This window comes from Prionailurus bengalensis, chromosome C1, assembly GCF_016509475.1.
Source record: "Prionailurus bengalensis isolate Pbe53 chromosome C1, Fcat_Pben_1.1_paternal_pri, whole genome shotgun sequence".
Taxonomy (NCBI): Eukaryota; Metazoa; Chordata; class Mammalia; order Carnivora; family Felidae; genus Prionailurus; species Prionailurus bengalensis.
This window is the reverse complement of record NC_057345.1, coordinates 75,104,701-75,118,277: the sequence shown is the minus strand read 5'-3', so window position 1 is coordinate 75,118,277 and position 13,577 is coordinate 75,104,701. Positions and strand designations below refer to the sequence as shown.

Sequence of the window (13,577 nt, the reverse complement as noted above, 5' to 3'; positions counted from 1 at the left end):
TGTAGATTAATAATTAATGTGTTAAATGTACTTTGTAATAAACTCTATCATCATGGATTACTTTTGATAGCTAAATTGGCAATGATACCCCGACGTGGCTTCATTGACTCCGGCTTTCAATTTTACTTGCTAGATTTATTGGGTTAAACGACAACGAACCTATTCTAGGCCTATTTTAACTTGTTTAGAAATCATAATTAATTTAAAAATATTGACGGAGACCGCAAAAATTATACAAAAATTGGCAAAGTTACAAAAACTAATAATGGGAGAAGGTCTTTAAAAGAGAAAGTGGCATAATCTACTTTTAAGGTAAATAAGTAGCTTTCAGTAGGGGAAAAGCAGTTCAAAGGAACCAATTAATGGTTTTCATTCAAGAGACCATTGAAGGTAGTGTTATCTGATTATTATATGTGGATAATAAAGATGAATAATGCAGTAAGTTAGTCTAAAAATAGTCAAATGTTCCAGAAACAAGTAAATGCTAGATTATAATTATATATATTGTATATAATTTATATTATGTAAATTATAAGTTACATCAACTTTGAGGTCAGGAATTAGAAGTAGACTTAAGCATCAAATGTTTAGAAGACTGAGAAAATATCCTTTGTGATGTGTTTAAGTCCAGAACTCTTGGCACTTTTTTTCAGAAATTGAATATAAATCCCACCAGAATCCTTTAGAACACACAGAGAATAACAAACCAAATAGACCATCTCTTAGAAAAGTGAATTTTATTTTCCTCAATCTTTGCCTTAACCTTAAGGAAATTGCATTTATTTCTATTTTCATAGGGCACTCCATTTTCAGAAGAGGAATATTCAAGGGTCATGCTGGAGTTAAGGTACAGGGTTACTGCAAAAATCTGTATTTCATCACTTGTTTTGAGAGTCCCTTATTCCGCACCCCCAAGTAACAATAATCTCACACACACTTAGAACCTTACTTGTTGCAAAGGGTTTTTGTTTTTCAGTTGTATGATGCTGTTCATTATTTAAAAACTCACATGAAACAATAGGGTATTTGTTACAGGTATATGTAAATAGATTATGTAGGAAAAAATATACCATTGACAATGGTGCGGACTTCTGTAGAAGGAACAAAGATTGAGGTCTTCATCGAAGAGGACTGGGCCCACAAAGCACTCTCTCACACACTGTTTCTCTTATCCTTGAAACACGTGTGAGTCCAGTTTGTATAGGAAGTTCCTCTCTATTCATCTCACAAACAGTTGAGAACCTACTGTGTTTCAGCTGCTTGCGATTTATCAGTCAACAAAGCCCGTGACTTCAGAACCAAAACCCTTGTTTGATACTCTAGTTGATAAAAAATAACAGATGTAAAAAAACAAGTAGATTAAATAGGATGTTAGAGGGTGATAATTAGTATAGAAGAAGAAAAATAAATTTGGAAGGAGGTGAGGGCTTATCCATGGGGATATCTGGGTGAAGGGCATTCCCAGATGAGAGCCCAGTCAGTGTGAGATCCTTAGGAGGAATGTGCCTGTCCCTCTGAGGAAATGCAAAATGGCTCGTGTGGTTGAAGCAGAGTAATGAAGAAATGAAGTCAGACAGATAATACAGACCACTGTAATGTCTTTGGTTCTTCCTTAAAGGGAAATAGGGAGCTATTGCAAGAGTTTGAGCAACAGAGTGACACAATCTCACGTGAATTTTAGAGGTTCCATGCAGCTGTTGTGTTGAAACAGAGTGTGGATGACAAGGTTCTCAGGCAGACCAGCCAGGAGGCTCACACACTAATTCAAGAGAGTGGTGAGGTGGCTCAGACCCAGGAAGGTCCAGGGGAAGTAGTGAGAAATGGATACAATTTGAACATATTTTGAAGGAATAGCTGACAGGATTTCCCGAGATTGGATGAAAGTAAAAGATAAGGGCATGTGAAGAAGGACTCCAAGGTTGTCTGACCTGAGCGCCTGGAAGGGTGGAGTTGCCATCAATGGGTATGGGGGAAGGCTGCAGGTAGAACAGGTTTTCGGCAGAAGGCTGGAATTCAGAGGTAGATGTGTGAAGTTTGATACTGTCTTTAAGTATATGTAGGCCAACTGCCAAGTAGGAAATTAGATTCGAGAGTCCGGAGTTTGGGAAAGGACTCTGGAGTGGATGTATGCCTGCATCTGGTTTTGGGAATTGTCAGTATGGTGATGGTGTTTAAAACCCTGAGGTGGATGAGACTGCCAAAGCTGTGAGGCTGGAGAGAGACAAGAGGACCAGGGACCAGGCTGTCTTCATGCTTCAGGCATTAAACACATACGTAATGAGCTAAAGATATAATTGGAATAATGAGAAAGTTCTATGAAGGAAAACCTCATGGGGCTCTGGTGGAAGACGGTCAGCTCAGGGTGAGCCTCCCACAGAAAGTGGCACTAATTCATTCATTCATTCATTCATTCATTCATTCATTTATTCATTCATTCAGAGAGCACAAGTACCAGTGGGGGAGGGGGGCAGAGGGAGAGAGAGAGAGAGAATCCTAAGCAGGGGCTCAGTGTCAAGCCCAAAGTGAGAGCTTGATCCCACCCTGAGATCATGACCCGAGTCGAACACTCAACCGACTAGCCACCCAGGTGCCCCAGAAAGTGGTGCTTTCAAGGAGACCTGAAGGAAAAGTAGGAAGGAGTCAGCCAACTAAGAGCAATTGTCTGAGCAGGCAACCTGGGGCGGCCAGGGGCGGGTGCACACTGAACAGAGCACGGGCAAGTGGGGCAAGAACATGGTGTGCCATGGGAAGGTGATGTGAAATGCAGTTGAAGGGAAGGTAGGAGCCAGATTGCGTAAGGGGCCACGTGAGGATTTTGAACTCATGAGCAGTGGGAAGCCATTCAAAATGCTAAGAAGAAAAAGACTATAAAACAATGAATTAAAATCTTTTAGCTGGAAAGAAGTGAATAATGAAGGGCTTCAAGGACAGGGTAATGGAAGTTTCTGCTTAAAATGTGTATTAAATACAGGGGAGAAAGCAGGATGAATGAATGGCAGAATTGCAAAACAGGCTTTTGAGGTACAATGACTGAGACCAAAATAAGGTGGGATTGTGAGTAATATTTAATTTTTCAGTCATTTTATTTTTTTATTTTTAATTTTTTTTAAATTTTTTTTAACATTTATTTATTTTTGAGACAGGGAGAGACACAGCATGAACAGGGGAGGGTCAGAGAGAGAGGGAGACACAGAATCTGAAACAGGCTCCAGGCTCTGAGCTGTCAGCACAGAGCCCGACGCGGGGCTTGAACTCACGGACCGCGAGATCATGACCTGAGCTGAAGCCGGATGCCTAACCGACTGAGCCACCCAGGCGCCCCATCAGTCATTTTATTTAAAAAAAAGATAAAAACCTCATAAAAGCTAGAGAGGAATAATAGAAACCAGGTATGGTATGGCTGGCGGTGTGATACCCAGACTGAGAGTTGCAGAAGCCTTTTTTTAAGTTGGAAAGAAGAATGGAACTGGGCATGTAAAATAATGAATGCTACAGAAGAGACCAGGTGGCCGGACCTGTTTGTCCTTTGCTGTAATGTTAGAACAGGGCATGGTTAACGAGTGGTGACAAGCTATAGTCCGTCTACAATGAAAATCCAAAAAGAAAAAGAAAAGCCTCTACTAAGGATTGAGGGATATCGGAGGAAGAATGTTTTGACATTATAACACATGATAATAAATGTTGTGGGCTTGCCTTTTCTGAAAGTCTTTAGAAGCTGGGCAGACCAAAGGGTGACAATGTTCAAAATTAGTTAACTATGGTGAATCTTAGGGTGCTTTGCTAGTTGGACTTCTTAGTTTTAACTGCCCCTAACCAGGAAACCATTCACGAGGTGAGAGTGATGAGACTTAGCATAGAGAGACAGGAGAGGGACTTGGCATTTTGCAGGAAGAGTTACTTGGGGCCAGGATGGGTAGCTGAAAAACAATCATGTATCATTCAGGGAGTTCTGTGGGTTCTCCTCACACAAGATGCATTGTAATTTGCAAATTTGCAAGGCAGATTCTCATCTGCTTGGGAAGGTACTCAAAGGGGACACAATTCTAGCCCCTGTTTTTGTGAATACAATGGGCAGCTAATCCTGAATCAAAGGGAATAGCTTAAAGACCTTTTAAGAACTATGAGATTACTTGACAGTCAAATACTAGATAATCTTACAGAAATATTTTAAAGAAATATCTCATTAGCTCACTCATTTGTTCATTCATTCATTCACTTATTCATTCATTCAAAAAATGGTAATCAAGCTCCTCTTTGTGCCAGGAGAAGCACTAAATGCTTGATTGGCCCTTATCCTTACAGAGTCTCTTAATGGGGAAAACAAATAGTAAACAAGGAAATGAACAACTTTGATTTGTCTTATGAAAGTAACACACCAGATGGGGAGGTAAGTAATGGGTGTGGCTAGGGCAGGAGAGCCCTCTGAGATCAGGTGTTTAGGGAAGTTTTCTCTGGGGAGGTTATCTGAGCCGCTGATAGTCTGGAACATTAGATCATCTCCACTCACATGCCCGATGTTAGGTCAAGGTGTCTTCAATTTAATTTGTCCTTTTCAAAAATCTCCTTATGTGGTGAAGACTTTATGTCCGTTTATGACAACTTTTAGAAAGCTTAACGCCTCTGCCACTAAAGTTATAGCTTCCATTTACCTACGGGCATAATTCTTTATTAACATCTATTTTCAACTATGTTAATGCAATGGAAGCTTGGTACCTACAACACTGTAGTTCCCAGGACAGGCTTAAATAGGAAAAGACTCTATTACTAAATAAAATGTTCGCAAACAATTTGCATGTTCAACTGTAGGGGGAGTTAATATTGCTAATAGGAAAAATTCCACTACAAAAATGAATCTAATGGTTACTGGGGATTTGGAAACTTGGAAATATCATCAAAATATAAATATTGGTATAATGCCAAGATTGAATATTATTCTGTATTATTAAATCATAAAAAAACTCAACTTTTATCGCAATCAGGTTTGGCATGCTCAACATTCTGTTGCCATTTAACTAGAACACATTTTTCTAGATACAAATGGATATATTAATTTCCATAAAAGTGTTATCTTTTTACAGTATATTTAATTCAGATCCAGTTCTATTTCCACTAAAATAATTGCTTATAATACACAGACTCGATTTTATATGACTAATTAGAACAGTGTATGGGAAAAAATAGGTTTGCAGGTAATATTGAAATTAAATATGTTAATCTGTACCTCTGTGTGCACATTTTATATGAGCTTTAATTTGCCAAATAAATTATAGTTCTGTGTTTATAAGGTGCCCTTGAAAGAGTGTCCTATTTTTGAGCACTAATACCATGGGGAAACAAATATACAAAGCTTTTAGCTATAGGGCTACACTTGCATAAATTAAGGCAAGAGCTGTTGGTTGGTAAGTAGAGCTATGGTATCCTTAGCTTTTTAAACACTCTGAATTGTTAACACATTTTTTTTAGTATGGTTACTAATATTAAGATAATAAATAATATTTAGTTTCAATATCGCACCCTTCAGCCAGGGCATAAATTCATTTTGAATGCTGTGTTGAATTAATGTATAATAAACATACTGCAGTTTGCTATCAGGAATTCTCAATGAAATGCAGGAAGTCAGTTCTTTGCTTATGCATTAGCACTGCCAGTCTTGCTCTGTTTAATTTTAGCTATTTATAAAATTGCTCTACTGACAGTCCTCTTTATTTTCACGTGATTGTTTTAAGGTTAACCAGAAATGGTATGGTGTGTTTTCTGAAGTTGGTTGTAGTGCTGATGTAGGAAGACGGGTCCTTAACAAAAATCCTTTTCACAATTAGCCACCTGCAGTCGGGACATCCAGCTGCCTAATTGGGTGAATTGTGGGGTTTCCTGTGGGGCAGGTGGGGGCCTGCCAAGGAGCAGTGGAGTATCTCAGAAGGGAGTTGGAGCACAGGGGACTTGGGAAAATAATGTTGCCAATGGAAGTAGAATCTGGAATCTGATAGCGGTTGTAGCAATTGCCATTTACTTCTGAGACAAATCAGAGCTGTATCTAAAAATGTTATGTATTATTGTCTAATAGATTGGCTCCTTTTTAGGATATCTATTTAAATAACTTCTAGGACTTTTCCCTTAAAAATGGCTCTGAGGCTTGCATCTTGATGGAGTACGGTGAATTCCCCAGTAACACCCAAGTTTGCAACCACAGAAAGTGGTAAGGAAGCCTTCAAAAAGGATATAGCTAATGTTACTCTGTATCAGTCAGCTCAGGCTGCCATGACAAAATATTACAGATTGGGTGGCTTGACAGAAATTTGTTTTCTCACAGTTCTCTAGGCTGGAAGTCCAAGGTTAGGCTGCCAGCATGAGACGTTCTGGTAAGAGCTCTCTTTCTGGTTTGCAGATGGCTACCATCTTGCTGTGTCCTCACTAGCAGGGAGAAGGAGTGAGCCCTGGTATCTCTTGTTATAAGGATATTAATGTTATTGAACCAAGGCGCTACTCTTATGACCTCATTTAACCTCAGTTACTTCCGTAAAGGCCCCATCTCCAAATACAGTCACATTGGGGTTAGGGTTTCAGCATGTGAATTTTGGGGGGACACAATTCAGTCCATAGTATACACTAAATTATTTAAATATGGGGCTTTTAAAATTGGGGTTCATAACTTCTTTTGGTGCCAAAGAGCCCTTTGGCAGTTTGGTAAAGCCTGTGTATGGACTCCCTCTCAGAGCAAAGTGTTTAAATGCATGAAGTAAATTATATAGGGTTACAAAGGAATCTAATTATACGGAAACGCAGTTAGAAAATATTAAAATGCTATGATCTAGAACTATGGTTCTTTTTTATTAACAATTAGTTAACATGCTCTAGTAATGGATAAAAATGATATTTTGAAATATTTGCAGTAACTATAATATAATTGGAAAATGTTTGTGTTTTTTATTGGTGACAAAATCGCAGGTACTACTAATACTATTGTGGTTGGTTCCTAACATCTGTAATGAAAGGAAATGTAACATTTTAATCAGACCTGGAAATAAAAGTGAAATTTTTGTTTTTATCCAAATTCAAAGACTTTCTTACTTTTATGAATGGACCACAGTCAAGAACCCCTGGATAGGTCACTTTTTGAGATGTGTTTGCAATTTTAAAATCTGTTTTTATATTAGTAATGCTTATAATCATAAAAAATATGTCAGCTTTTATTATACTTAATAACAGACTTATTCATAGTTTTTGTTATAGTGGAACTTGGTTTTAAAGAATATTTTAAAAGTTGTGGTTTTCAGCTGGGGCTAAAACCGGTGTAAGTAAGGTTAAAGTGGTAAAATTACTTTAATAACTAACTCCATTTATAAAGAGATTTTACAGGGGCACCTGGGTGGCTCAGTCGGTTAAGTGTCCGGCTTTGGCTCAGGTCATGATCTAGCAGTTTATGAGTTCGAGCCCCGTGTTGGGCTCTGTGCTGACAGCTCAGAGCCTGGAGCCTGCTTCAGATTCTGCGTCTTCCTCTCTCTCTGCCCTCCCCCACTCACACTCTGTCTCTCTCTCTCCAAAATAAATAAACATTAAAAAAAATTTAAAGGGATTATTACAACATGAGGATCCACTTTTAAATTCACTTGCCAAATACAGGCATACTTCCTTTTTGTGACTGACTGATTTAGGAAAGCCATATATTTTATGGGCATTGCTAAAATTCCCATCAAAGAAAAAAATAAATCTGGGTTCAGGCCATATGAAATAGTGCATCTATGATTTTATCTCACAGTAGTTTCTGAGCTTGGTCCTTTCGGAAAAGGAAAATATGTAAGCAAAAAGCAAAACTATTTTCCTTACTGAAGACAAAAGACTGCTTCCCAAAAAAAGCCAACCTAAGAGGAAGCAGTATCTTCAGGAAGAAAGGTTGGAATATTGAGAAGATCTACTTGAGTAAAAGCCCTAACATGCCTCTGGGGAGTTAAGCTCTGGATAAAGAATTCAAGGTACTTAAAACTTTTTTTTTTTTTTTTTAATTTTTTTTTTCAACGTTTATTTATTTTTGGGACAGAGAGAGACAGAGCATGAAGGGGGGAGGGGCAGAGAGAGAGGGAGACACAGAATCGGAAACAGGCTCCAGGCTCCGAGCCATCAGCCCAGAGCCTGACGCGGGGCTCGAACTCACGGACCGCAAGATCGTGACCTGGCTGAAGTCGGACGCTTAACCGACTGCGCCACCCAGGCGCCCCAAAACTTTTTTTTAAAAAGCCAGCCCATTTTAAGGGGCAGAAGTTCTGATGATCTGAATCACTTAAGAAATGCTTTAATCCCAGAGTCATACCCAGGCTGCTGTTTCCTATAGCACAAGTTCCAAGATGGGATATATTACAAGAAAAGCAGCCAGGGCTATTCAGGTTAAGTTTGAGGATACAGGGTCTTTTCAGTGAAGTGAGCATTTGGTATTTATGACTTCCTGTTCTGTGTTCCTGTTTCCAGAATCCATAAAAAATATTTGGCTTTTTAGATATTTCATCACCAAATAGAAGAACTTGTCGTTATCATAATGATAGTTTGTAGGACACCCCAAACTTGCTTAAGAAATGTATTTTTACTGTGCTTCCTGGTCAGATGATAAAATTGAGATTTCAGAGGTTTAGTGGTTTGTCCAAGACCACAGCACTGCGGATGTTGTGGTGTTCAGATCAGAACCTAAGTTATTTGTGTCTGAATTTCATGTTCTTTTTACTGGACTCTGTGGCCTTATTAAAATTTTTTTAATGTTTATTTACTTTTGGGAGGGGGAGGGGCAGAGAGAGAGGGAGACACAGAATCCGAAGCAGGCTCCAGGCTCTGAGCTGTCAGCACAGAGTCCGATGCGGGGCTCGAACCCTCGGACTGTGAGATCATGACCTGAGCCGAAGTCAGATGCTTAAACTATTGAGCAACACAGGCACCCTTCTGTGGCCTTATTTATAGCCTCTTTAAGGAATGGACAGTGACTCACAAGAAATCACATTTCAATAAATATTCAATAGATCTAATTATTGAATATTTAGTCTACAAATATTAATCAAACGGCTACAGTGTGACAAGGTGATATGCTAGGCACTGACCTTATAATGTGAAGAAAACGGACATGGTCTCTAAGTGAAGCTTACAATCATGTGGGGCAGGCGTGAAATGCATCATTATAGTAAAGTGTGATGATGTAAGAGTTTATGGTACTATGTAGGAGGGACTGGGCCTGCTTTCATGTACATCAGTATCTGAGCATACTGGGTTGTGTCATTCATAGTGTTCTTCACACTGCATATACACATACCATTCTCATTCAGAATACGAGTATCGGAGTCTTTCTGCCTGGGTTTTTGAGTCCTTGTTTCTTCATGTACTTGGCTTGTGTGATCTTGGTCAAGGTTCTTAACCTCCATGTCCCTCAGCTTCATCATCTGTACAATGGGATAACAGCAGTACCTACCTGAAAGAGTTAGTGTGGAGATGTGAGATGATCGTTCTAAAATGCACAGAATGGGGTGCTTGGGTGACTCAGTCAGTTAAGCGTCTAGCTTCGGCTCAGGTAATGATCTCACGGCTCGGCTCGTGGGTTCAAGCCCTGCATCCGGCTCTGTGCTGACAGCTCAGAGCCTGGAGTCTGCTTCACATTCTGTGTCTCTCTCTCTCTCTCTGCCCACCCCCCTCATACTCTGTGTGTGTCTCTCTCAAAAATAAATAAACGTTAAAAAATTTTAAAAATGCACAGAATAGGGGCACCTGGGTGGCTCAGTTCATTGAGTGTCTGACTCTTGATTTTGGCTCGGTCATGATCTCAGGATTTGTGGGTTCAAGCCCCATGTAGGCTCTGCACTGACAGCGTGGATTCTCTGCATTGGATTCTCTCTCTCTCTCTCTCTCTCTCAAAAGTAAACATTTTCGTGCCCCACGTCGGGCTCTGTGCTGACAGCTCGGAGCCCGGAGCCTGCTTCAGATTCTGTGTCTCCCTCTCTCTGCCCCTAACCCACTCGCATTCTGTCTCTGTCTCAAAAATAAATAAACATTAAAAAAAAATTAAAAAAAAAAAGTAAACATTAAAAAAATTTTTAAATGCACAGAATAGTCCCTGATACACTGTACATATAATGATAGCTGTTATAATTTTTTGTGGTTTATTCCTCCCTTAGTGCGTGACAAGTGTTCCTTTGCACTTGTGCTTACAGCTTGCTGTGGGTTAATGTCCACAATTAATGCTTGTTAATCCTGATGCCATCTGCCACCTTGTCCAGGCCCTGATGTTTTGACTTCAAAGTAGAGTGTCTTTGCGAGTTTTCTATCAGTGTTGATCTGGTCCATTTCATAAAGCTCTGCCTAATACCCGTGTTAAGACTCAGCTTTCCCCCTTTAGTCTTAAAGGAAGCAGAGATGGGCCTCATATCTTTGTTGAAATTCTACAAGGTGCAATTTGAAGTTGGATTGACCTTCAAGCTGACAAAGTAAAATAAACAGTTTTATAAATGAAAATGGCTAATCTGAAATAGATCACAGCTAAGAACTTCATTTTTTATTCATTCTCTTCATACAAGGTTGATATCATACAAGTGAACATCTAATATTGTACTTCATTGTGGGGCTCACCAAAGATGCAGTTAGAGGAAATTGAGGGCACAGTGGACTTGCAGAAAACAGAGGATATGTCTGTAGTCCCTTATTTCAGAGAGTTATTATATTTAAATGTAGACATGCCTAATTAAAAAAAATAGTTACTAAAATTTTGCTGTTGAATTCTTTTTCTTTTGAACTGTTCTGGATTCCTAGAAATCAACTTAAACTGGCATGTCTTAAAACAGGGTTTTTTTTTTTTTAAGTATGGCAAAGCATCACATAGTTCAGGAAATCTGCCTGAAGTTGTGGAAGATTAGTTGCTTCAAACTCATGTCCTTTAAAGAGTGCTTTGTAGCAATTTCAGTTTTTTCAGCAAAGAAAATCTATCAATTAAGAACCCACATATTTACCAGAGAAAATATAGTAGAAGAAAAAAAAATTTTAACAGTGTGGGGAATAAATCACAGGATCTATACATCTCCGCATGCTTCCTGACAGCTGAATCTAGTGCCTTTGCACAAAGGAGAAGCTTTACTACTGGTCTAAGGGCTGCTTCCTGAGATTCACTGAGCAGTCTGAGCAACTGGCCCTTGTTCTGGTTCTGAAGCTCAAGTTCAGGGAAGGCAGTGGCCCCAGCTACATTAGTGGGGAAAGCCTGAGGGTGATAGGTAAGCACTTGCTTGGGGTTGGCTAGACTGTATGGAAACCGTGCACTCATGTTATGTATGGTATAACACCAAGATTGATGGCCTAGAATAGGTGGTCCCCTGAGCATTTCCAGAGCAGCCTCTAAGCCTGTTGCAGACCCTTACACACACACGTATACACATGCATACCTAAAGCTAAGCTTGTAAGAGACCATTTGAACGTTCTAAAGGTCTGAGACCCTATCTCATTCATATATTATCACCTTGGTTCTTGATTTTTGGCTCCAGAAGTTTACAGCTCCCACCGTCCTAGGAAACATTGTTTATCTCTTTGTTCTAATCTTCTTCTGTGTATCTTAGAAATGTAACTCTTCTTGATTTACCCAAGAGGTGCTCACGACTAGTCTTTCTACCAAGCTGAACATCTCAGCATTTTTAGTATGGTAGTTTTGTGACTTTACATATAAAACTTGATAAATAAGGGTTTATTGAATTGAATTATACATGGCTTAAAGTAAAATGGGTTCAAAGGATGCGCCATCTACACCCAGCAGTGTTAAAAGTATATCTAACTACATTAAATCCAAAATGCATAACAATGGAAAAAATAGGGGGAAGTTTTAGAAATGACATCACATATAGAGATGTATCCAGTTATTGACTTAAATTCATATTAAAAGTCCTACCTTCTTATACACTCTTGGTGTTCTTAGAACACTGGGTTCCTGTGATGTGTTGTTTTTTCCTTTCACTTTTTGTGTTAATGTTCCAAAGGGAGCAACCAAAATATCATCGTTGATTTAAATCTCTCCGGAGACACCCAGTACCACTGATCGTCTCTTTCCTCTGATTCTCCTCTGCAGAAATTCAGTGTCCAGATGTTTCAGAATCCAGATGGCCTATGAATCCTCTATCACCCAGAAAGGAGGAAAATATGCATGAAAGTGGAACACTGAAAAGAAAAAAAATAATTTAGTGTTGGCAATGTAATGGCGACATACAGGGCTCAAGGAAAAGCTTCCTTTCCTAAAGCAGCAACTTAATAAAGTGCATGTTGTAGGCTCTATCAGCAAGCCAAATTTTCATCCCTGCCTCTTCTTTCCATCACCATTAAGAGGCTTGCAGAGATCCACACTGTTTAAAGGGCAGACAGCATGGAAGAACTATCATGTACAATTTAAAGTAGCAGCTAAAATTGGAATGGTCACAAGAAAGCCTGTTTCTTTGCAATTAAATTGACAAGCTGTCTATGATTACCCTAGGGAACTTGGCAGCTGAGTGATAAAAAGACTGCAGAGTGTTGAAAGGTCTAACACAACATACTAGGTGGACAAAGACCACATCTGCTTAATATACTGATTGGGAGAGTTCTGGAATGTACTTGGCTAAATTAGCCGAGGAGGGATACTAATGATACTTTTTCCTCTCTAAGATCCTCTGCTCAGAACCCATTTTAGAAATTACCCACAAATATTTGGAAGCATGCCTTATAAATAGTATAGTGCAATACCTGATGTTATTTAGCATGAACCTATCATTACAAATCACCAGAAGAAATGAGCAGAAGTTTAGAAAGAAATAATAATAAAAAAACTCTTCCATCAAATGTTTTTGAAATATGTGTACACACACACACACACACACACACACACACACACACACATGTTTTCCTATAAAAATTAGTCTCCCAAAAAAAGATTTATAATGATATCAAGGACTAAAGAGTTGAACAACCATAGGTAATTTAATGCAGAATATTAAGTGAGAATTACATGGTATTTTCATTGTTGAGTGTTCTTTGTGTTGGGCAAAGCTGGAACTTAGGTTACAAAGGAGAAAACAATAACCAGATTTTTGATGGTAGCAATTTGTGAGGACTAACACACCCATTTCAGCAATGTCTTCTTAATTTTAGTTAGTGCATTCCTTAAAGGAGAAAATGCACATACAAATGTGAAGGTTTCTTTGGATACATTTCATAGGTATTAATAGTACTCGACACTAAATAAATAAGTGATGGCCATATCTACTTGCCCACCTGTCCTTTCTGAAGGCTAAGGACCATTTACCTCAGCAAACTTGGAAAGTAGTTTCCATTTCCACAGTAGGATTACCCTAAACAAAATTTCTGAAGCAGAAGTCCATTGTATACTACCTTGGCACTCACTTAAAAAACCAGAGAATGCCCAATTAGCTTGTTAATGCTGTCTGGTCTTTGAGACCATGTGATACTTCAGCAAAATTATTCAAAGCTCAAAGTCACTCAAATGCTCAATGACTCCAACATTAGATAAAGATTCTTAACATCACTAATTATTAGGAAAATGCAAATCGAAACCACAATAAGATATTGTTCACATCTGCCAGAAT

The 13,577-nt window shown here is 38.9% G+C and overlaps 1 long non-coding RNA gene across 1 annotated transcript; it reads left to right on the top strand.

Moving 5' to 3' along the window:
* The first annotated feature begins 790 nt into the window (after positions 1-790).
* Positions 791-12,276, top strand: LOC122479608. The gene is made up of 2 exons (XR_006296377.1): positions 791-847; positions 12,071-12,276. It is a non-coding gene; the product is annotated as an uncharacterized LOC122479608 (long non-coding RNA).
* The last annotated feature ends 1,301 nt before the right edge of the window (positions 12,277-13,577 follow it).